Below are 26,142 nucleotides of genomic sequence, written 5' to 3'. Positions count from 1 at the left end.
GAATACCTTATCTTATCTTATAATTTGGTAATCAGGAGCAGTGCTGCTGAGACGGCGGGTGAAGTGGTTCCATGTTACAGTACTGTGTTGACAGGCTTTCCTGGGTGGAAAACTGTGAGCACCTTGAAATCCCTTCCCTGCAGTTTATTTGCTCCTCTGTTGACCACCAGCACACCCTTCCCCAGCCCTCCCTGCCCGCCTGGGGACAGGCCTCCTGCCCAGTGTGACTAAGGATGGCTCTCATTGCTTCTGCTGCAACTTAAAACAATGACGCAACTTGTGCTATAGTTTGTCAGTCTGATCACCACACAAGAGTTTGTCAAAGGACTTTTTTCTGTGAGGGACATTTATGGCTGTCTCAAACAGAGGCACTGGGGTGCTTTATTATCATGGTCATCTAAAACAGCTTTACAGCTTCTGTATGTGCTCTTAGAAGTGAATCAAACTCAAAGAGTCCTTTACTTTCTACTTCATCCTAGCAGAAAAATAAATACCTGCATACTGAAGGAACTCACTCTGTCTGTAGGTTGTTTAGAAGGCAACCTTCACGTCCACTCCCTGCTTCCCCCCATTTGTCTAAAGGCCATCATCTCTTTGCAGAATTACTTCTACCATCACTAATTGCTAAGCTTCAAGGACAATGTTTTTATAATTGGACAGCAGCCAAAACAACAGGCGTATCTAAACCTCTCAACTGTGTACCTATTGCCAATTTTACTGCTGCTTAACCTCAAGGAATTCAGCTTTGCTTTGAAACAGTTCATTGTTTTGAGTCAGACTTTCTTCTAATTCCCTTTCATCATTTAAGGGAAAGTTCTGCCAACTCCATAGAGCTGGTGAAGGGCATAATTGTAATGGATGAATATATCTGATTTATTCACTTACATGTAGATTTTCATTCATCATGTCTCAAATTTTATGCTCCACAAAGTTGAGATTGTCTAAATCTTTGGATTTAACATGTTGTAAGGAATCTTAGCTCAGAATTAAAACCAGTTAAGGGACTAAGCATTTACAAGAGAAGGGTTGGGATGCTGTGACCAGTGAAATCATTAGGAGTCTTTCTTCTTGACTTTAATGGATGTTAGCTTGGGCAACAAGTGGAAGCAAACATAACTGTTTGAAAAGCCTGTGTCTGTCATCAGGACACAGAGTACGGGGTGCATACTTAGACTGATGAGGAAGCCATGCTCAGGTCTGCCAGCTGCCAGACCAGACATGGCTTCCATTTTGTGAGAGCACTTTAAATTCAGCTGCTTTTAGTGTGAATGGGCAAAGCAAAACAAGAAAGAGATTAATATCCCCATGAAAACTCATTAATCGTTTATCCAACTCAGAAAAACAAAGCAAACCACACACACAAATCCTTTCAAGGCTGTTTTACTTCAAGATATGATGTATTGGTGCAATATGAAATTGGAGCAATTTCCCTGACAAATGTTGACAATTATCTCTAAATATTTCTCCCCAAAGTCGGTGGAAGCAGAGACAGTCCAGAGCACCACACCATCAGGCCAGTTCCCTCTTCCTCATGTACGTTCGATGTGACATGAGACCTTCACTTCAATACACCCCGTGAAAGATCTCTCAGGGACATTAGTATGATCAAAGCTTGGGTGAAGCTCACAAGGGAATAATGCTTGAACACAGAAGTTTGCTGTCCAAGGACAGCATGCCCTCAACAGCAAGGAATTTCTCCACTAACAGATTACAGCAGTCCTATGTCCTTGCTCCTCTTAAAGGCCTTGGCTTCAACAGAAGACATCACGCTCAGGAAACTGTGCTTACAGGCCCGTGACTGTACACATAGGGATCTGCCCAAGCATGTCTGTGATTTAATTGCTGTGCTTTCTTGGCATGATGGGAAAGCAATACGAGTTTTTCCTGAGCATCTAGGAGAAACACGTATTCTATCTGACACTGTCTCGATGTTATGGTAACCATCTCTATAGTATCTAAATGGCTTCTAAGATTAAAATCTTCCTCAGTACAGAGCTTCTGGAACAGCACGTTCTCTTTCCTTGTACTTTCTCTCACCGTGTGCTTTATTTCAGGCACTATAGCAAAGTAGAACAGGTCACAAGCATATAGAACATCAGCTGCATTTTCTTTTAAAAAATGGGAGAAATAACTTATCTTTTGACAGGTAAATGAAGAATCTATTCTTGAAAAACATTGGACTTCTCAACTCCCAATATTCTTCTGAAATATGTTACAGCTGTAATCTTTTAGGGACTACAGTTGTACTCCTTTACTGATACAAAGTAAATAAAAAGGGACCATTTGAATATTTTGCTAGTGACACATGTTAATTCTCTGAGCCAACTGCCGTGCAAGCTGACTGATTGTATTTATTGAAATCAATATTAACTAGGCAAATCTTAAAATCCTGCTTCTTGTACCTGTTTCTTCTGTGTAATCAGGACACGCAAATTTGTAACACTCTGCAATATTTTGTTTTAAAAAGTTTAATTCAACAAGAGGAATGTTTATTAATCCATGGTTATTTCTGAAGTGCGTAGATGAAAAATATTGAAAATATCACTTTTCTCCTATCTGTCTTCATGCATTTTATAAATGTGGTGGTTACTACTTGATTCAAATATGATGAAACTGGTAGGGAGGGAGAATGAATTAGCCATAATTGTGTAGTGGCAGGACCAGAACATGAACACAGTGTACATGATGTTCCCCTCATGCCCCCTGAATGCTGCTCCTAGAGAAGAGTGATGCAAGAAGAAAATACACAAAGGCAGAAAAAGGTTGAGAGTTAAAAACCTGTGCCCATTATCTCTACCTTCAGAAGAAAGTCTCAGTCCCACATAATGCTACAAAGTTCACCAATAGCATGATGTTGGGTCTGGGCTGGAAATACTCACCTTTGGCTAACACCACTATTCCAGCTTACAACAACCACAACAACAAACCCAACAGAAAAACAGCATTATTAATGTAGTTATGCCAGCAGAAGGCATTTTTTGACAGCTCACCTTACTTTGTCTGAAAGGTATGCCTCATTAGCAGAAAAATCTCCTGATGTCATGCCCTGTATTCCTACCAGGGGACTGATAGTACAGCTAAGCAGGCTAGTCATGGGAGAACAACCCTACAGCACAGGCAAGGCTTGGACGTGGCTCATATGAAATAGCATCATGGAGAGTGATGACTAGTGACAGATTTGGGGGAAAGAGTGAGGGAGGGGATGCAGGGGGAGATGGGAGAAAAAAGCTCTTCATGTTTTTTTTCTACAGTAAACTGATTGCGGTTCTAATTTAATTAGCTGATACTGGGGTTAATTCAAGTTTTAATTAGTAAAATGTTCCTACTAATTATAATTCACATTACCATGGAAAGCTGTTAATTGGTGTAAATGACAGCGTTATTAATGTCCATGACTGCTATGGAAAATGCTTTCCATGGCTAATGGGAGTATCCTTTCCTTTAAGCTACTAGTCCTTTATCTTCTAACTCTCCTTCCTACTGCCGTGGCAGCATTGTCCAAGTTTGCTTGTCTGCCTCACATCTGCAGACTGGGTTACCTATACATCAGCGATGGGAGAACAAAGATGGCGCAAATAATTCTGGCTGGCTGAAGCTGGACAAAGCATGGGCATGAAGAGGTGGTTAGCAAGCAGTAACTTTGACAGTGCAGTCGAAGAGCAGGCCTAGTCCAGTTCTCACAGCAAGGCAAAACACCATGTTTTTTCCTGCAGATAGGGCTCAGTTGTCTTACAAACTCCTGGAGACTTTTTTTTCTGTAGGTGTAGATGGCTGTTGACCCAGAACATGCTTTCAAAATCATCTGTGTAAGGCTGACTTTAACTCAGTCAGTTGCACTCCCAAGAGTTTGCAATGATTTGGACACTTCAGATCTGCTAAAACCTGTAATGCCTGGAATATGCTTCCCCCTTGCCCCATTTAGTTCAGTCTTCTCACAAAAGTGAAAGAATGAAGATACATAAATAGTATTATACCCCTAGGGAGTACTTACACATACAAAATGTATTCCTCAAACCAAACATTTAATTGATGATCTATGTAGAAATTAACTAAAATATCCCAGAGGTTCATTTGTATTCACAAAATACAGAATGCAAACATACAGAATTCTTATTTTCTAAACAGTGATTTCAGAGCTTTTTATCTTTTTCTGGTTTAATCCTTGATTATTTATATTCAGATCTTGCTACTAACAAATATTTACATGTTTACTTCTTTTTAAATTTTGTATCTAAAACTCCAAGTAAAGCTCTAGATGCAGACTGTGGTAGTTCTTTATTCCTCTACCTGGCTAATGAACATCTTTGAGTTGAAGACAAAATAAGGGAAAATATAGCCGGAAAGCATTCCAGTCTTCTGATCGGTAGAGTAAGCTTTTCTCCAGAAATCTTGGAAGTTGAACTGGGTTAAAATCTGCAGCTTGACTGTAAATCCCACAAAAGGAAGAAGGAATCAAATACCAGGCATACTGGTCATGGAAAATAAACCGTAAGATGACTGTTCTGCCAAAGGGTATCTGTGCAAAAACCCCAAACACAGGAGTTGCACTTAGTTTTAACAACACTAAGGTATTAGTGGGCAAGAAAAATAATAAGCTGAATTGTTTTCTCTTGGGAATACCCAATATTAACTAGAATGCACTTTTTCATGGAGTTTCCTGTAAGAATACATCTTGTTCTTTACATATTTTCCCTTTCCATTATTCCATTGCATTTGCTGTGAAAACTTTGGAGTATGTCAGCCTTTCCACTGTAAAAGCTTTCTTCTCCAAAATACATTCCTGGTGCCTAAGTGTGTGCTTCAGCTTAAACCTTGGCCAGCAGATTTGCAAGCTATGGGTGGGGATTTGTGTAGAGAGTGAATTTAAAAAAAAAAAAAAAAAAAAAAAAAAAAAAGTTAGTGCTTTCTCTCTATGTAGTAAAAAGAACTGAGAAATTTACAGAACAGATGCTCTGCTAGTGTAAATCAGCAGAACTCTTCCAGTCATAACTAGGAGGAGGTCTAACCCTGCATGTTTAAGTTTTGTGGATTTATATTACCAAAGCTACTGTTTTGCAGGTAAGTTACTATAGCTTCTACAATTAGCCTCATTTGTTCAGAAAAATGAAAGTGTTGGATAGGTTGTAATTTCATAAAAACTGTGGTTTTAATAGGAACAAAATTGGACATCAGCCTTAATAATCTTTTAAATTAGAACACCTTTGTTTTCTATGAAAACTTAGAGAAACAACTATTTTTTTAATGAAATACAACTGAATTTACCTCAAAGTGCCCATTTCATATTAAGCATTTAAAGGATAGATGTGATGCACCTCAGAAATAATAACTTGAATTCATCCTCAGAGAGTTTTCATACTCTTCTTGTAATGGGATGCTAAAGCCTAGTTAGAAAGACTGACAGAGTGTGAACAGAAACAAAAAAAAGAGTAAATAAAATAAACAAAGGCCCTTTTCAACAAGAATGAGTCTAAGCTCAAAGGGTTTTCAATATCTTTCCTATTAAAATTCCCATTTGTCAGTTAAGACACCTTCTAGACTCCTAAGCTTTTTGGTTTGTTTTTTCTTCTGATAAATAGCTTGAAAGCAAGTTTCATCATTTTATATTGGACATACCACTGAGATAACCATGCAGTGACAATAAACACAGTCCTCTTTGTGCATACTCCAGCGAGCATCTGGGATTCATCTGGAATCTGTAGTTTGCATCAGGAGGTAACAGTGGTCCCTCCACATGACTCTAGTTTGGTCAGCATTTTGTTTTCATTTAAGTTGTACGTGTCAACATCTGTCATTTCTTTAATCACCAGAAGAAGAATTCAATTACTATTTCATAAATGAACATTGACAAATAATTTTCTCTTGGGCTCAGCAAGAGAAGAGGGGAAGTGAAGCCTGATGCATCTCCTTGCCTGCAGAACAATGCAGCACAGCCTTGTAGGGGTTTGTATAAACCATGTGGAAGGAGTTTATGAACTGTGCTTCAGAGTCAGGGATGGTAATAGCCTCACCACATGGCAGTGGTGGCTAACAGCAGAAATTAGAGCCTTAGGGTTGAAAAGCCTTCCGCATATGCTTTGCAACTGTCCCGGGTTGTGATCATTACTCCCCACTTCTGGGTGAGTGGATGGGCTATAAACTAAACAGAAGGCCCATTAAATCATCATACGTGTGTGCTGCAGGGTAGACTACAGAGTTCACAAGCCCCAGTATTCACACAGTGGGAATCCGTCCCTCCTTGTGTTGGTGCACAGAATCAAGAACATACCCGAATGCAGTACATAATTCTTCAGGAGAATGTTTCCCTTCTTCAGTATGTTTCTGTATATGGGAAGCTGCTTTGGTTTTAGACTACCAAACGTACTGTGGTGCCCTCTTATTTTTTATTGATACTGCTGTTTTCCAAAGAGGAACAAAGCCTCTATACAATCTCATTTCTGACTTATTCCCTGAAACCACACAAGTCTGTATGGCTCAAAACCAAGTAAGGGTCTCCTGCTGCAAGCTGATAGAGGTATTGTGGAGGTAAAAATTACGTCAGGGAGACTCATGCAAAATATAGCCCTAGTTCTTTCTTTCTGTGCACTTGGTACTCTGTGCATTTGGGTGTAGTTGGGTAGGTCACTGGGGTCCTGCTCCAAAGAGGTCAGCATCAAAGGGGCATAGCACTCTCTCCAATCAGCATGGAAACCCCAACACTCACAGCAAATCCTTGCCACAAAATGACAAGCACACCAAAGCCTCATGCTTGAGGTGTCATGTTTTTGAATGGAAACACCACATGGCACTGCTCATTTTTAAAACAAGTTCATTTTTCCACCCCTCTTCTGGGCTTTCACATGATTAATACAGCATGTCATTCAGCCAGGCATTGTTTAAAAAAAAAGTTATATATATATATATAAAGTGAACTGTTAATTCTTTCAGTTTCCATGTTTTTATAGAGGTTCAGAATTCAGCGGAATGGTTTCTGAGATACTATCTTTCAGAGCACTCTAAGTTGCTAAGTTGTTTTATGTTGAAACCATGTCAGTCTCCCTGCTTCCCTACATTGTTATTGAAAAAGAAATAAAAGTAACTCTGGACCTTGCATGCAAAGCTCCTTCATTGTAAGGCAGTTGAAAGGTGTAACTATATGATAAAATATACAAGTTCTACCTGTGTATGAGCAGGAACACAGAGTGCCTGTAGATGTAGAAATTATGTCAAATGAAAACATCCAAAATGTGTGATAAGGCAACCAAGACAATGAAGACTGTCATTAATCACTGCAAATCAAGGCTGTTAAGATGTATCAGTGAAGTACCTTTTTGGCACAGCTACACAGTTATTCTAAACCATTTTAGTTGATTTTAGACAAGTGCTCTGCCAATTCACTGGCATGAGGTAAGCAGACACCAAAGCAGTTCTCAGGCCAGTCGCAAAATGCAATCATCTGGGAGGTAGCTTGGGCTGGGAAAGGATATGCATATAGGAAAAGAGAACAGAAAATGAGGCTACTGCACCAGAGGTGGCACGTGCTTTATGAATCTGGTGAGCTGTGCCTTGAATGTCTCCATTGGTTTTCTTTTTTTTTTTTTTTTTTTTTTTTTTTTTCTAATGAAGGATCAGGAAGTAGGGCATAGGAAAAGCGAGGCTGCAATTGAAACTGAAATTGACTCCTGCTGCTGCTTCAGCCATCACCATCCTTAGAAGAGGTTGAAGGTATCTGCAGGTCAAGAGTTTCCTCCTCTCCTCTGCTCTGCAATGCTGGGGCCTGAGACCAGAGTTATACATACCAGTGCTGATCCTCCTAGGCAGGCTGGACCCAGGGTCAGTGCAGGGTTGTGCTGAGTTGACTGACCCCATTCTGGTTCTGGAAGTGCCATGGGGCCTCTTGGAAAAAGGACTCTAGTTTCTCATCTCTTTCTCTCAGAAGTCCATGCTGAAAAGGATTAATGACAAAAAAAAAAAAAAAAAAAAAAAAAGAAATAGAATATAAAAGAATGAAATTGAATATTAAATTTAAATAAATTAAATTAAAGTGGGGCTATTGTTCTTTTTATTCTGAGAGAAAAGCAATTCAGAAACAGAGTTGTTGTGGCCATTCTGCAGTGATACCACACCTTAATTTTGAGTAGTGCTGTACAATGATACCATTCCTCATGTTTTTCACAACGCTTCATTAACCCAGTTGTCATTCCAGCAACAAAAGTATTCATTTTTGTTATTAGTGAAGCACAAATTCATAAGGGCAGTAAAACTGCAATGCTCTGTAATTCTCTGCTGATTCAGGAGTTTTGGGGGATAACTTAAATGCTTCTGCTTTGAATCCACTGTATGTTCAACTCTTGGCATACTATGTGGCAGTATAGAAAAAGCTTTTACTATTATCAGTATCAGATGGTCCTTCTGCTAAAATAACTCTAAATGAGAAACTGTGTCACTGGTTCACTGGTTCTTTTGTATTCTGGCATTTGTCACCTACTTTGAAAAAGTGTACATGTAAAGAGATGGGTTATAAATAATTTGCTTTTTTTTTTTTTTTTTTTTTTTTTTAAGATTTAAATTATTTTCTCATTCCTTAGTGGAAGAAAATGAGGAAACGATCTTCTCAGAGATAAGACATGTCCCCACTCCACCCCCCACCCTATTCTCCCGTCTCAGTGCTCTTGGTGCTTTGGCAGGTAGGTCCCTAAATCATGCCTTCAAAACTTGAAGGCTTCTCCTTTGGACCATGAGGGTTTTGTGGGCAAATGGGGAAAAGGAGGAAGCATTTGTCATTTGGTATTACAGGAAAAATTCTTACAGTCTGAAATTTCTAGTGGGCTGTTTGGGACCCTTGGAGGTGTCACCTTCGCCTGTGCACAGTCAAACCTTCCCTGTAAGGAGTCATGTGGTGGCAGGGAACATAGTGACACATAGTGAAATGGAAAAAAGGAACCTTTTTTAGAAAAGCAGGATATAAAAAAAAAGGCATTAGTGGGTGCAGTCTTTTCTACCATCATGGTATTCTCCCCTCCAGGAAAGGACACTACGTTTTATTTTCATACTTTTTGCAGTTGACTGTCTTTAAAATACAGTGGACAAATTCTGCTTTCATGAGTCGCTATCACCACAATGGAAACCAATGGCATGTGATTTCTGTTACTATAACATTTATTGCTTACCATTGTAGCTTGGAGTTGGGTTCATCCCAGACTTTTTAAAGAATTCAGATCTTAGAGAATTAAAAGTCATTAGACCTGCAGTCATTGTTAATGAGCTCACAGAATTAAAGGGAGCAAAACCCGAAATAAGTAATTGTAAGATGATTTTCATGCATGGGACCTACAAACTGAAAAGAAGGAATATTTAGAAACAAGCATTTTTTGGGTAGAACAATTTTCTTTGCTATTAATCCTGAAACAGGTGGGTACAATATTTTGTCACCCCTCCTGAAGTCTCCTCTACAGCCCAGTCAATTTCCAGAGAAGTGAGCATGAAGCTAGAAATTCGAATTAAGACTTTACAGTAGGATCTCGTAAAGGAGAACCATGGGCAAGGAATAAACGAACTGTGAAACTTACATTTTCTCAGATAAAGAGCACATCTATTCAGTCTGCTGAGTCCAGTGCAAGCAAACAAATTAATGCTGAAATCTGAGGGCCAGGTCTTAGCCCACATAAAACCATTTACAAGGGGTATTTCTGCTTCAAGACAGGGTGGGTAGTAAATTAAAACTGCTGCCCACATACAATGCTACGTATCCAAAACAAAATTTGCATGCTTTGGAAAATTAAGTCAAATCCTGAATTTTTAAAATTTTGATAGCAGCTGTTTCTTGGACAAAAATTAAAGTGGATGTCTCGGGCTGAGCTCTCACCAACTCAGTTCACAGAATCACAGAATCACAGAATCGTCTAGGTTGGAAAGGACCTTGAAGATCATCTAGTCCAACCGCTAACCCAGCACTGACAGTTTCCAACTACACCATATCCCCAAGCACTATGTCAACCCTACTCCTACACACCTCCAGGGATGGGGACTCCACCACCTCCCTGGGCAGCCCATTCCAACGCCTAACAACCCGTTCTGTAAAGAAATACTTCCTAATATCTAGTCTAAACCTTCTCTGGCTCAACTTGAGGCCATTACCTCTTGTCCTATCGCTTGTTACTTGGTTAAAGAGACTCATCCCCAGCTCTCTGCAACCTCCTTTCAGGTAGTTGTAGAGGGCGATGAGGTCTCCCCTCAGCCTCCTCTTCTCCAGACTAAACACCCCCAGTTCCCTCAGCCGCTCCTCGTACGACATGTGCTCCAGACCCTGCACCAGCTTCGTTGCCCTTCTCTGGACACACTCAAGTAATTCAATGTCCTTTTTGTAGTGAGGGGCCCAAAACTGAACACAGTAATCGAGGTGCGGCCTCACCAGTGCTGAGTACAGGGGTAAGATCACTTCCCTGTCCCTGCTGGCCACGCTATTTCTGATGCAAGCCAGGATGCCATTGGCCTTCTTAGCCACCTGGGCACACTGCTGTCTGTCAATCAACACCCCCAGGTCCCTCTCTGACTGGCAGCTCTCCAGCCACTCCTCCCCAAGCCTGTAGCGCTGCTGGGGGTTGTTGTGGCCCAAGTGCAGCACCCGGCATTTGGCCTTATTGAAACTCCTACAGTTGGCCTCAGCCCATCGCTCCAGCCTGTCCAGGTCTCTCTGCAGAGCCTCCCTACCCTCGAGCAGATCAACACTCCCACCCAACTTGGTGTCATCTGCAAACTTACTGAGGGTGCACTCGATCCCCTCATCTAGATCATCAATAAAGATGTTAAACAGGAGTGGCCCCAAAACCGAGCCCTGGGGGACATCACTTGTGACCGGACACCAACTGGATTTAACTCCATTCACCACAACTCTTTGGGCCCGGCCATCCAGACAGTTTTTTACCCAGCAAAGTGTGCGATCATCCAAGCCTTGAGCAGTCAGTTTCGCCAGGAGAATTCTGTGGGAAATGGTGTCAAAGACCTTACTGAAGTCAAGGTAAACAACATCCACAGCCTTTCCCTCATCCAATAAGCAGGTCGCCCTGTCGTAGAAGGAGATCAGGTTTGTCAAGCAGGACCTGCCTTTCATAAACTCATGCTGACTGGGCCTGATCATCTGGTTGTCCCGCAAGGACAGGAGTTCAGGGAGTGCGTGTTAATAGGACTGTGTTAAAATCAAGAACTTGGCCTGGCAATACATCTTTCCCACAGCTTAAATCAACTACCTGCACATGGACTGGGGGAGTTTTGCCTGTGTAAAGCAGTGATAGGGAAGCAGAAGATTAGCTGACATAATTGATTTAAATGTATTTTATCAGTTTTGTTTTGGTGTTTTTTTCAAGAGACAGTGTTATAACTCAGGAGAGCTAATTTCCACAATATTCACACACTAACTTGTACAGGAATGTAAGGTACTTTTGCCAAAATCAAGAGAAAATTTCCATAATTTAAACTTGTATGGGTATTTTTACTGGAAAATTCAAACTTGGAGAGAGAAAAAGAACTCCCAGTCTTCTGGACAAGAATTGCAAATGGAAAAATCTTAAGAACAATCACAATGTCACAAATTTAAACAAAACTAGATTTTCAAAAACATATGTTCAAAAGGAAAGTTTTAAAAAAACCTCACAATTTTTCTTGTTTGTTTGTTTGTTTGTTTTTCCCCTGGGTTTGGTCAACATTTTTCAAGTTCTTGGTTCTCAGAGGAAAGTACAGGTAAATCAGCCTTACCAGGATTAGGATCAAGGCTGCCTTAGACCCATTTGCCTCCGACTGGAAGCAATGTATTTTATTATGGGACCCTGTCGGTGTTTAGTGTTATTAGCCGTGAGAAGCATTGCTTGTGGCTGCTCTGCAGATTGCCTGATTTTAAATTAATAATGTAATGTGGTGCAGGAACCACCACCTACTTTCCCTGCAGTAATTTTACATTTCTGGGAGAGGACCACTTTCTAAGAGATAATCTGTCCTCATCACAACCAACACCAGTTTTGTGCCTTTTATTTTATTTGCCTTGATGTTTCAGTGGAAGGGTTTTTCAATTTTAGGACCAGGACCAGAACAGTCGGCTTCCAAAGTGACATCTCAGCTAATCAGGAAATAGAGCCGGCTCAACATCTGGCTTTTATTTCAGACTAGCTTTACATCTGAGTGGTGAGCTCAGGGTGTGGAGACAGCAGCAGGACTTTGATCTGCCACCGCTTAATTTTGCTTGGATTACCAAGGTCACCATTAATGTCAGAGGGGATCCAACAACAGCCTTGCACTAAGGGCTTCCTGCTTGAAATTCTTCTGCTTTTACCAGACTTGCTGACCACTGAACCACAGTAATGATGTATTCCTGTGGCTGGTACAAAGGTACCTGAGGTAGCCTCCCTGAGAGCTGAAGATACAGTTAAATGGTTAAAATTAAGAGTGGGAACTACACTCTCTCCTTCCATGATGTTTCTGCATGCACAGAGGTGTGAAGGATGCTGGAGCACTTGTCAGTGGGTGTGGGATCCAGCTTATTTCTCACCTTGGTGCAGGTCTTCTTCACTCTGATGAGTAACAGTGAACCGTCTCTTAAAATGGGGTGAATGAACCATGCTTTGGATTCTTTGGGGACAGTCCTTCAGCTGAAATAAACTGGCTGCTTTCAGCACTACCAAGCTATAATTTCTGTGCTTGATATGTGTTGACGGTGAATCTGGAGAGCAACACTTTAAATGTTGGTACATTGCATTTTTTCTAGCATGTATGTAGTTTAATTATCCACTACTGTTGAGTCATATCTAGAGACCCTTATCTTGTTTTAGAAAATTTAACTCTGGAGGATTTTTTTTAACTTGCCATGTAGAAAGCAAACTGATAATCCAATTCTTCTTATTGTTATACTGCTTTAGCTATTTTTATTACTTAAATTGCTCTTAGGCATATGTAGAAAACTTGAAAGTTATCTGCTAGTCACAAAATAAATGTTTGATCAAAATACAAACATGCATATAATATATTTATTTAATAACTGACCTGAATGCTTCTGATTTAAAAATGGGTGAGAAATGTGTTTCTAAACAGGTAGGTGACAGGTGAGAATGGTTGAGGATGCTTGCAATACTAATCATAGTATCATAGAGTCATTCAGGTCGGAAAAGACTCAAGTTCATTGAGTCCAATCATAAATGGGATGTGGCCCAGACCTCTCAGTACCACAGCACAACCTCTGGCCATAGAGGAACATTTTCTGGACTGTGAGAAGGGGGGGGCCTCAGAAGAATTCTCCTTAGCTGATGGATCCGTTGTTCTTTGGACTATAACAACTCTTAGTCTGGTGGTGCCCTAGGTCCTGGTAGCTGAGCAGGGTTCACTGAATTCTGTTGGGGGACAGAACACAGCAGACCAGTGAGTCGGTAAACAGCGCCTTGGTTTCAGGATCTAGCAGGAGTCTTGGCATGGAAATTTTGTTCTGTAGGCTCAAGGAGAATGGGTCCTGGCTTCCCTTTTCAGGCTGTGCTTCTGGGTGCAGATGGAGCCAGAACTATCACTTTCATATCATTATGCAGTGCCATCTTTTATCAAAACCAAGCACTGGAAAGCTAGGAAATTAATAGTTAATACGTTAATAAGTTATAAATCTTAATGGAGACTTCATATAAGCATTTTGCTTTTATTGAGTGGTTAAGAAGTATAGGTTTCATCACAGCACACAGGGAGCAAGGGAAAGCAAGAAGGAATGGCTCATCAGATTATTAAATTAAAGGAGAGAAAGGCTTTGGCCAAAATAGTTTATTCTCATTTAGCTAATTATTTAGATTTATATAGGAGTTTAACAAACACATCTAACCAAGTGTTCCAGGCACTTTTGTTCTATATTAAGGAGAAAAAGAAATAAACACAGCTGTCCTCCTTGAACTAAAAGAAAACCATTATCAGTGCTCTCGTTCAGCAGCAGCTTAAAGTTGAGCATCAACTTAGGTGCTTTGCTGCACCCATGACAGAACTGGAGTGCTGATTTTCCAACCTGAGCAATGTTTATCTATCTATTTTCAAACCATTCTTTGAAAGGATTTACTGCAGTCAGGCTTTAAGTATCTTTAAAAAAAAAAAAAAAAGAGTATCTCTTCATCACCATATCAGGCCTCAGAGAAGGATTTCATTGTATTTATTACCTTTGGAGTTGTTTTCACCTCATTTCATTGATTTATACATTTTTTGCCCACTAAGGAGATGATAAGTATCCAATAGCTTGTTCTATCTTGCAGCAAGTACATGTTTGTGAGTGGACATCATTCAGGAAAAGCTTGTTCAGTCACTTGCACCTAATCAAGAAACAGAGCTAAATTTAACAAAACAAAAATGGAGTGGAAGGCAAAGACAGGCTGAGGCTTTATCTGGCAGGCGAACCGAAGAGGTCTTTGGAACGGTTTCAGAAGGTTTCCATTAAGAGAGAATAGCAAGTACAGAAAGACTGTTCATCAACAGCTTTTAAAAACATCATTGTAAAATGGATGGTCATGATAAATAATGGGGAAATAATTGTGCAAAGGGAGTTTTAAACAAAAATCTCACACCAAATGTTGTTGTGTAGGAACAGAGGTGAAACATTCAAGAATATCTCACTGTTGCAAACTTCCAGCTAACGTGATTTAGCAGCAGCATAACTGTCTCACAGTGGCTGGGAGCTGCTGCCAGACATTCAGTACTGTATATTTTTCTTCATGTTATTGAGAGTGAAAGGTTAGACAGAGACAGGGTTTATAAAAAGCAGACTTTGCTCCAAATATTTTGTTTAACCTTCATAAAAGTGCAGAATTCCAGGACTAAAGGAAGGAGAAAATATGAGGGATATTTGCCTTTCAGTTAGTACATTTATTCTGTCTTAATTAGAATTTATCTTTTGCCAAATGACAAAAAAGTTTTAATTTGGATGTAGCAACACAGCAATAACCCCTACTTTATCAAGGCGGGCGATCAGTTGGTATAACAGTATACTCCAGGCTCTCCAGAGCTGAGGTAATGTTGTTATATGCAACTGCCCTGCAGCTCAACATACCCAGAAAAAGATATTTGGTTCTTTTATCACTTCACAGTCCATGGCATTTGGCCACAGTGAGGTGCTGTCCTCAGGTTTTGCACTTAGGCAAGCAAAGTCACCATAAGCATTAGTCAAAAACTGGGAGAAATGTTCTAGTTATTTTCATTCCACGGTTTTTCAAAAGGAGATTGTGAGTTGTTTACCCAATAAAAAACATGGAGAGAGCCTTGTCTGTTGTTGGGACGATTCTGGTCCATTGACATGCAGAAAATTAGGAGAGGGAAGATGAAAAGTACTAAGTTTTGTCTTCCAGCTTTGACCAGCATATGAAAATTTAGAGGTAAATAAATGCCAGAGTTAAAAAAGGCGTGCTTGTGTCTGGGTGTGAGCTTTTCATTCTTGATCAGGTGCATAAAGAAGCAGCAACAGAAAGAAGAAACCTTATCAACTTTCTTTCTTTTTAGCACTGTTTTCAGAAGCTGTTTCTTCTTCAGCTCTTGCTCTCTGTTCAGTTCCACTCTTGCTCTTCACCCGTTCCCATTAGAGAGGATTGCTTTACTCCACACAGCTGTTGTACCTCTCCCCATGTTCAAAAGCAGGTGGTTCAGTCCCTCCGTTCTTGTTGCCATGTGGATGCTTGGGCCCATATGTGCCTTCTCTAACCAGCCTTTCTCACTCTTTGGGGTTCCACAGTCACTGGTTGAGGAAGGACACTGGGGACTGCAAAGCTGCTCGTGAGCTATGGGACTCATGTACCATAGCAGACTGGGTGAGTACAGAAGTCACCAGACTTCAGCAAATGGAAATACCTGCAAACAGTGAACAAGTTGTCTGAGTCATATAAATTGCTTAATGATTCCTAGACGGAGCCACCACTGTGGTCTTGTAAAACAAAAAGCAAGGCTCACAGAAGGATGTCTGGTCTCGATTATCTAGTGGCATATGTCATCTGAACAGTGTCCCACACCTAGGTAATTCATTGCCCACTTGCAGCTTTAAAGTTATACAGGATGCTTACATTCTGCTGTATAGAGATGAAGGTTTTTTTTCCTTTTGGAAATACCTTTGTCAGGTATTTCTAACCTGACACTGAAAATTTTCTGCAACAAAACAGATGAAATCACAGCAGCACTTCTGTTTCTTTTTTTCTTGAGATCCTTGTCTATCCAGAAACAGCTAATTTACAGTACTCAGGGAAAGAAAGATTGCTGTTGCATTATTTATTCATGAGAATAGTGTTATGATAGTATTCAGAGAATGAAGCAAATATTAAATTAAGTCCACAAATTTTCCCAGAAAAGTGTGCTGTATAAATGCACAGTTAGTGAGGATGTAGGATGAGGATGTAGGAGGACTGCACAATAGATGAAGAGTGCCAGGGAGAGAGAAGAAACAAAATAGAGATTACAAGGGAAAAATTATTTCTCCAGTCCTAAAAGTTGTTATATAGGAGACCAGGTAGGTCACTATCAGGTTTAGGTTAAAATCTAAAACATTCCACTGTGTTCAGCCATTTAAGAATAAACACTTCACAGTTGTATTGGTCATTTTGGTTGCTGTCCTCAGTGAAAGAGTCACATAACTTGAACTCATGGAAGCCTTGCAGTATGGCAAAGGGCCCAATCTAAGCCTGGGGAGTGTAAGGACTCCTCCTGTAGATTATGGAAAAGTGATGTCCAACACCTCACCCATCTGCACTACGAGGGACTAGACATAGCAGGGCTTGAAAAATGGGAGAGACAACATCCCTTCCTTTATAAACCACTTCGTACTTGTAGGTTAATTTGTAAAAAGCATAATGACACCTTAGCCCTCTTATTAATGAGAACTAATTTCCACCTTCTGGAGCTCATAGTCTGTTCATAGTGTAACGGGAGCAGTTCAGGGATGGTGAGGCTTCCAGAAACAACCTCAGTGTTCAAGCCCTACCTGCAGCCCCAGGCAGACAGCTCATGGGCAGAGAAACCTCTAAGACCTCTGACTTTGAGACCCCTTTCCAGAATATCCAGCAGTTATGGCAGGAAACCTGCCTCCCAGGACAAAAGCCTCAAAACACTTGTCAAAATACTGCAAAATGTCAGGTCCATGGAAAATGACCAGAAGGTACAATAGCACAGTGCTGCAGGCAGACAGGAGGAGCATGCTGGCAACGTCCCTGCAGCAGCAGATGTTTCTTTGAGTACATGGCAGGTGTCCTGTTCTGTTCTGAAGCACAGGACAGGAAAAACAGACAGTAGTCCTGGCTGAGCTGAGGGAGGAGGGGATATATCCTAAATGCATGAGGAAGACATGTCAAGAAGTTACTTAAGAAATCTTTCTACCCATAAGATTGTGGTAGGATCTTACACTCCTCCTCTCTCTGTGACTGTTCCCTGTGCTGCAGAGGAGGGGAAAAACTCTCCTTATCCAGAAGACAGGATCTGGGAGGCAGGAAAGAATGATTCAGGAGGGAAAGGGGGACAAGAAAAAGAGAAGACAGCTTGCAGGCTCTGAGTAGCAGAAAGCAGGAGTTGTGCTTTGTAGCAGATCTTCACCTTTTGCCCCTTCCTTTTCACGGTCTTCTCTGCAGCAAGTGGAAGCTGTGTCCTGTTTATTTTTGCTGGTCTGATTTACAACGAAATGGTATATAGAAGTGAAAATCTTTTTGTTCAAACCAGAGGGAAGGATTTGAAGGCTTAGATACACTGGAAAAGCCATATATTGTAAAGGCTGAGGGATTCTTCAAGCCATTTTTAATATTCTTCATTCTCATTATTATATAGATATATTATTATATATATAGTATCAGACTATACATATATAGTTAGACTATATATAGTATTATAGATATTTTATATATATACACACATATAGTATCAGAGTGTTATTTATTATTACTGAGGCTTTTGGAGTGAGGAGGCACTTGGGCTGTGAGGTGTTATCAGAGGACATGTTCTTCTCTGGATCAGGTGAAGGCAGAAGGTGAGAAGGGTACCAGTACATAATATGAACCCACCACTGCAACACCCACGTGGTAACTCAGACTAAACATGCCAGGATAGAAAAGCAGATGAAAGTGACAGAAAGAGAGTCTTGAAATGATTTAACTCAGAGAAACATTTTCCATTTGGGGAACAAAGCTTTCTGGACTTGGCTGCAGCTTTTAAAGATACGCTATCTCAGAACTGATTTTTTTTTCCTCTGATTTTTCATAGCAGTAATCATGTGCATAGGCAGGGGGAAGGAAGGGGTAGTGATAAAAGAAAAATTGCACTCAATTTACCCTTAGGAAGGAATTTGATTACAAAGTAATGAAATGAATGTTACCCCTGAGTGATTTCCAGGCAAATTTTACAGATTAGCATTATTCCCTGTGAAAATGTTGGTGATTTTGTGCCTAAGCTTACAATGGTTGGAGACTGGGAGATATACTGGCATGTGCTGCTCTTGCAAATTCACAGACCTAGCAATCTTCAAATTTATGAGGAGCTGCCTGCTTTCTATTTCACTTTTTTCATCCTGCTTGTGTTTGGCAGTATGAGTTGGGGAGTGCATTCCCAGGGGCATCTCCCAAAGCAGTAAATGGAAATGCAAAAGGGAAGAAAATAAGTTGGGCTCTTCTTGTCTTGGGACATGCATTTCAACAGCCTTATTCCACCCTCAGCCTTCATATCACAGCTCAGCTTACCTTCCCCTCCACACACAAAACCCACAAGACTGAACCTTATTACCCCTTTATAACATTTCCCTGCATTGCCTGTGCCACTGATTTCTTCCTCTTTGTGATGCTTCCATTTCTATATTGAATATTAGTCATTGAATGAACCTGATAACAGTTAAAATCAGATATCCGTTGTCATAGGACCTACATAGTGTGTAGTGAGAATTGGTCCACTCCAAGCAGCTTGCTACTGAGCAAGACAAGCAGACACTGTATGAAGGGAAAAAACATGCTAGTGTGCTCAACTGAAGGTGCACAATTGTTAAGAAAATAGCTCAGGGTCACCCGGAAAATTTTAGCAGAGCCAGGAACGGAATTCATGTTTCCTTATTCTTTACTAGAAACCCATACTTCCTTCTCTGTATTAGCAATTTTCCATAAGCTGTCTTATAAAACAAATGAAATGTGTAAGTCAAAAATACTGCAGGAAGTAGATGTTTAGGGAATATCTCCATGAGAATGAGATTTTTTTTTTTCCTGAAATGCAACTAGAAATATTAAATTATACAGTGCTCATTAAAATTATTCTTTGCAGGCCTCTTCTATAAGTTTGAAACCACTTTTTCTGTATCCACTACTGAGAAAGGCATGATTATGTGATTTTATACTTACATCAGAGAACACCAATTTGTGATTTATTTCCAGAACACTTGAGTATCTTTCAAAATAGAATAGGATAGTAATAGCCCTTCTTTATAGCCACTCAGTGTTTTTTCCTCTTCAGAAAAATTACTGATTTGATAGTGAGCTATAAGACTATTCATTTCTAAAGTCTGAGAAGTGATTATGCAGCAATTTTGCTATGAATTTAAGCTTTGTCCTTTCCTGTCATAGAGAGGATTTGAGACTGCAGCTAATGCTTACTTAATGGTAAAACAAGGATCTGCCTCGCTACATGTTTAAAGAAAACAGTTATAGAATAAATATTCAGGATTTACACTAGCCAGCCATTCTCCACTTGACATCATAAAGTAATTTGTGTTTTGTAAGGCTGGCTGCTTTCTTGGTATACTGAGCTGACATTTACAGTTCCCACTTCTGTAGAGAAGCCCACATTCCCTGCTATATTATCCTTATGTGCCCACATAATCTGGTAAACTTTGCTTTTGTTTAAAAGCTAAAAGTCTTTTCCTGATCTCAAGACATCCTGACCAAAGAAAGAGCTAACCTCGTCCCTCTCAACATGCTATGTTAATTCAGATTGACGCTTAGGGAATTGGTCAAATTTAGAGCCAACCTAGTTATACCAACTTGAGTTCTAGCAGGAGGGTAAATGCATATGTGTTTTTAATTAATACCCTGCCTAAATCAAGGGAAAGGATATTGCATTTTTCAGCAGAATTGCTCCACACAGTGCTGACTTCATATATTTAACAATTCTTACTCATGTAACTGAGGAAAGCCATTGGAAAACTTCCAAACCTCTTGCAATTTTTGCCAAACTCTGTTTGAACGTCCCTCTACCTGGCACAAGACTGGGGCCCTTGAGCCGGCTGCCACAGGAAGAGATCAGTACCTGCAGTCCTGATAGCAGAGGCCTGTTCAATGAGGAACTTTGCGTTTATGGAGTATACTCCCCTGGTTATGGCTCCAGTGCCATTCAGCCCTTAACATTAAACATCATTAATAATCCCATCCTTTCCTGTCAAAGGCATCAAGCATGTGCTTGATTTTCAACTAAGTCCTTGGTAGGAAACTATGGCATGTTAAAGTACATCATTGAAATGGTCACCAGACCAGCTTATTATTTAGTGTTGGCAGAATGTATATATTACTTTTTTTTTTTGTCTGCACTTTGTTGTCTAGCTTTTCAGTGAAGAGGCTAGTCCTTCCCCTTCCCCTTCCCCTTCCCCTTCCCCTTCCCCTTCCCCTTCCCCTTCCCCTCATTCCCTTTTCCTTTTCTTCTTTTTTTCCTCTTTCTTCTTTCTTCTCTTTTATTTTTTTGTCCCACTTGTTTTCTTTTGAAGGATTTGCTCAGATTTCGGTTTCTGCAACTTCCTGATCTGTTTAGGAATCAAATGACTCTTTAAACATGAAGTCTTTCAGGCCTTTTGATTTGGCTAACCACAGAGGTCAGTTTTTCATTTATAATTTAAATTATTCCAGATGCTAGCACAAATGAGAATTGCAAAGAGATCAGTTTTGACATGTTCTTTAATACAACATGAGGTTACAATTTATAATCAAAAGTCACCTTTCCTAGGATATCTTGGATTTTGGAGGTCAGAGCAGGTAGGATATTTATTTCTCAGTTAAGACAGTGAGAAGTGCTAAAGACTGATCTGCAGTGTCTTAAAGTATGTAAATCTATACATAGGAAGGAGTCATTAAAAAGGCAGGAGTCCTATCAGGGATGTTTTCCCACATTTCCTTACTGTTGCAGAACAGATGTACAGAAGAAGGATTAAAGAAAAGAAAACCTTGCCAGGCTACATGTAATGAAAGCCTTTGAGAACAGAAAAAGTGCTCCAAGGGACAGAACAGATACTTGAAATCCCCTTCTGCTAGGCAAAGGACAGTGATCCAGACTGAACTATTGAAGTTACTAAATCTCCATAGTCTTTGCTTTATCATTTCACCTTTACAAAGCACTACAAAATAGTATTATCTGTAAGGGAAACAGTCCTTTCACCTCAGTCAGCGTTCACTGAGGTCAGTAAGACACAAACCAGTGACTGACCAGGCAGACCATCTCCCTGGCATTGCCCCTGTCCTTTGCGCATGCTGGAACTGATGCAACTGAAAAATAGTTATTTTTCTTTGCCAGGTTATCTCTCTGACAGAGCAACTCCTTGAACTGGCTTACTTCTTGCTTATACAGATCAATGAAGGAGACTGGGAGGGAAAACTTGGCCGTATGTGGAAAGATGGGGCAGCATGTGGCAGCAGCAGTCATGGTTTAGACTGATTTCAAACTTGCTGTGAAAGCAACCCCTAGGTATGTAGGGGTGGTGGTGTTTCAGGGCACTGCTATAGAGAGGAAAGCTTGTGTTCAATATTCCTTAACTTTCCAGGCTTCTAGAGTTTTCCTAAAGCCTACATTTTGCCAGAGCAGGAGACACCACTTAAGATGTTTTTCACAAGACTTTGACCACAACTCTTTGTAGCAACTTTTTTCCATTTAATTTTTCTTTGTTCCCAACACAAAGAGAAATATTCCTTGCAGGAGATGGAGTTCAGTTATGCAGTATAAACGTATGGATTAATAGCTTAGATGCTGATGTGGTTAAGTTAGAGGTAATGCACACCATGTGATTTTTCAGTGTATTTTTCTACTTTGTGCTGAATCAATCAGAAAGCTCTTGAGCATGGAAGTCTTTACAAGAAGTGGTAAAAAAAAATTACAGCAAATAAACAGAATTTTAAAATATCCCAAACAATAAAAACGATTGGATTTACATCACCAAGATGAACAAAAGCAGCTACATCATGTGAGATAACTCTTCTTCCTCTACATCCTTCAGTACTATTTCAGAAGCCACAAGAACAGAGAAAAGTAGCCCCTGTCATAGATTAAAGTATCTCACACAGTTAAGATTTAACAACAAGATTTATTAATGGTGTGACATGGATCAAAAGTTTGAATTTTAGCAGCACTTAATGGTTGATCAATTTAAAGATTAACAAAGTGATTTAGTAAAATATGTTGTGATTAAAATAATGACTTGATTACAGAGTCAAGAATTACAAGATTCACACTTACACTTAATACTGCAAGGTATTAAAAATATATATATGTATATACATATAAACACAAAACATACACACATGAACAGCACAGAAATATTTGGATATCCAGGGAAATATATAGCCATCCACACTCATGAAGGCAAATGTTTGTAGTTAAACACATAGATAGGTAAAGAGGTGGATGGAAGAGGCTAGCCTATAGTTAAACTTTCTCTCTTGCACAGCTTGGAGCAAATACTTGCAATGCATTGGTATTTCTCAATGGGCAGTAACTGAGATTTGAGAAGAAGTCTGACTTCAACCTGGCCTCCCATCAGATTTGTGGGCAGACAATCTTCAGACTTCAAGAAGTCTGAGCCTGAGAGGTGTCCCAGGTCAGGGGAGACACTTGTCACAGCCTGCTGTGATCCAGGAGATCTCAAAGTGTCTCACTTAGAATCACTATTTATAGGGTCTGAGATAATTGACTTTTGTCAGGTACTTTTTCATTTCACCCAGCTCTGGTACTTTCTACCAGTTGTGCAGGCCCAGAACTTGCTAGACCTCAGAGTTCTGGTATCACCCCTCTTTGGGCCACAAGCAAGTACAGATGTACTAGGCTGTCAGGAAGAATTTATGGTTCTTATTGTTCTTTAAATATATTAGGCTGTCAGGAAGAATTGATGGTTCTTATTGTTCTTTAAACAGTAACAGAGGGGGGCAGAAACCAGGTGAGCTAGGAGAGTGCCTTAAAGCTCTCCTCCCCTGCTTTTGTCATTGTTCTCGAACAGCAGGAGAGGAGGGGGTCAGGAACCAGGTGGGCTAAGGGGGCACCTTAACGCTCTGGTCTACTGCCTTTCCCAGGCCATTTGAGTTGGCATGCAGTCTGTTCCCAAGCAACGGGGGAGGTAGGAATCAGGATCATTAAGGGAGTGCCTTTACGCTCTGATTCCCTACCTTTCCCTATTCATCTTGGGTTGGCATGTGACCCGGGGGGAGGAAAATTGCACTAAGCACTGAGCCGCCTAAGAGAGGGGGGGTTGCACCACCACAGCCCCTTGCTCTCTGCCACATCCAGCATGTATAGAGTCAGGAGCTTATTTGGAGAGTGACATACTTGAGGTCATCTACATTGTGCCACACCAAAAGTCTAGCTTTTCTATATCCTGCTTTCAGCAGTCACTTTAAGTACCTGGGAAAAAAGCCAAGTACATATCGCACTTCTCTCTAACACTCTGCCAGTCCCCAGGTATTTCCACTTCAGGGTGCTTCCTGCACTTGCATGTGTTTCTGTGTATTTACTTAACCCTAGTGGCCCTTGGGCCATGTAAACCTGCACTATGGAAGCATCCCTTGGCAAGGAGTTTCACAGACCTGTTGCCTGAATAATCACCTCTTGCTGTCTGCTTTTAACCTGGTTCCCACTCTCTGAATTTGATGCCCCTTTGTTGTAGAACTAGATGACAGTGAACTTGATCAGCCTTCTCTGGTATTCATGATTTTATAGCTAGATGTCTACAATATCCCCTAAATTTCTCTCTTTTGCAGATTGAGGTGTCCCCATCTACTCAGAAGTTCCCTATACAGAAACCATTCTTTACCTTTAAATATCCTTGACTTACCCTGCCCCAACTCCATTATATCTGTTCTGGGATTACAGTACCAGAATTATACACAGTATTCAAAGGGTGAGCAAAACACCAATTTATTCAGTGGCACTATGATATCCTCTGTTTTTTTCTCTGTTTCTTGCTAGCTTTTGGCTTGCCTTTTTTTTGACCACTATTTCACACTGAGCTGACATTTTCTTGTCACTGTCTGTCATAACCCTAAGACCTCTCTCCTAAGAAGTCATCATCCACTCAGAGTCCATTATTTTATGTAGAAAGCTCAGCTGATATTTCCACTTGTGGAACACTTTATGTTTCATTTCTGTATACTGAATTTCACAGTTTCTCACTCAGTCACTCAGATCTTTCTGCAGCTCTTCACAGTTGGCACGGCCACTTGCTACCCTCAATGTTGTCATCCTGCAGCTCATCCCCTTTCCTGGGTTGTTTATAAATACATTGGTTAGCACAGATCCCTGCATGACTTCAAATAATTTGAACTCTCATTTACTTAGTCTTGCCAGAAGCTTCTCTTAAACGTGGTTACGTAGTTTCCTTGAAACTTTGATACAGATTTTGAAATAATTGAACACACATTTATATGTATACATATATCTTGAAAAGAAAAAGAAAATGCCATTTTCCATTTTACAACAGCAGCAGCATGCTAGCTTTTAATGAGATCAAGGCACAAATCCTTGAGTCAGACTTCCAGTTCATGGTGTTCTTCAGCTTGCCCAGTTGTAATGACCTTTCTGCAGTTCGAATAATTATTTCAAATCTTCTTGCCATACCATAGTAATGAAAAGAGAAATAAATAGTATTCCCATCTGACAAAAATCTATCTGTTCCAGTTTGGTATAATAACTCCCCTTTCAACACAGTGTTTTTAAACATGCTGACCAGGTACATTTCTCAGTGTTACATCAGGGAGGGAAAATATCCATGAGTCATCCTGCTTCTGGCTGAAGAGGATCTTCTGCTTCTACTTGCTCTTCTGAGGCTGATGTTGCTCAGTTGCAGGGGAGCATGTGCAAGTTTGGGTCTTACAGGAGCACTTCTGCAGGAATAGGTGGTGATTTGATAGCGATCTTTCAGAAAAAGAAGCTGCATGGTACCAGAAACCTGAATATTGGCTGGAATGATTTTTGCATTGGATGACATTTATTAATTTGCACAGAAGCCAGAAACATGATGAGAGAGCTGTATTGTAGTTTTCCATGACTAACATTTAGCTTGCAGTAGTTTAGATTTCCTTTGTGCTGAGCAGCAGTCAAGAAGCCTCCTGAGCAGCATTTTGCAGGTGGGGGTACACAGAACACAGGTGTGGACCGGAAGGTCCTGATTTCTCATCACTGACACCCATTGACAGTTTCTCCTCTGATTTCTAAAGGATTTTAAAACGTGATAAATGCTTCTGTGCTATTCAAATACAGCAAGAATGGTCAGCTTTTCCTACCAAGAGTACAAGACATGAAGATCTTTGCAGTTCGTGGTACTTCCATGCACTGATCCCATGCGTGCTGACATTGTTTTGGTTCTATTTCTATTTCCTTGTTTTTCTGTAAGCTTTCACACACCTTTATCACAGTCTGTGATGTTTGCAATGAGAGCACAAAGTTCAGCTAACAAACCCAGCCTCAGTGAATACAAGTTTGGATCATTTATACCAGAAAGGTGCCATAAAAGTTACATAATCTGAACAGAAAGTACAGTAGGAGTCCTTCACAAATTACGTCACCCCTCCCTGTAAATTTGTACTAGACATAAATCAAAGACAAAATAATTTCTAGGGCACACCAAGGCTAATACAAGGAGGTTAAATACAGTCAGCAAACCAAAACAGCATCTGGACTCAGTGGTTAATGGAACATTTCAGTATGTAGTTATAATGCAACATAATGCAGTAATGTTCACTGATTTTTCACAGACTAATAGTTATACATCATTAAAGATTTTTATGCCCTGATCAGCAGCTCTGAGTGCTGCTCCTGCTTGCAGACTAGGATTAGCCATGAATAAAATTTTTTTTAATATCTTGACTAAAGGAGTGCATTTTCAGAGGATACAAAGAAAACTTAGAATTGAAAATACTAATTCTGCCATAGCCTTTTTCTAGCCATGCATGACACTACAACACAGCTATTTCTTCT

This window comes from Strix aluco, chromosome Z, assembly GCF_031877795.1.
Source record: "Strix aluco isolate bStrAlu1 chromosome Z, bStrAlu1.hap1, whole genome shotgun sequence".
NCBI classification, from domain to species: Eukaryota; Metazoa; Chordata; class Aves; order Strigiformes; family Strigidae; genus Strix; species Strix aluco.
This window is presented reverse-complemented; position numbering follows the sequence as displayed.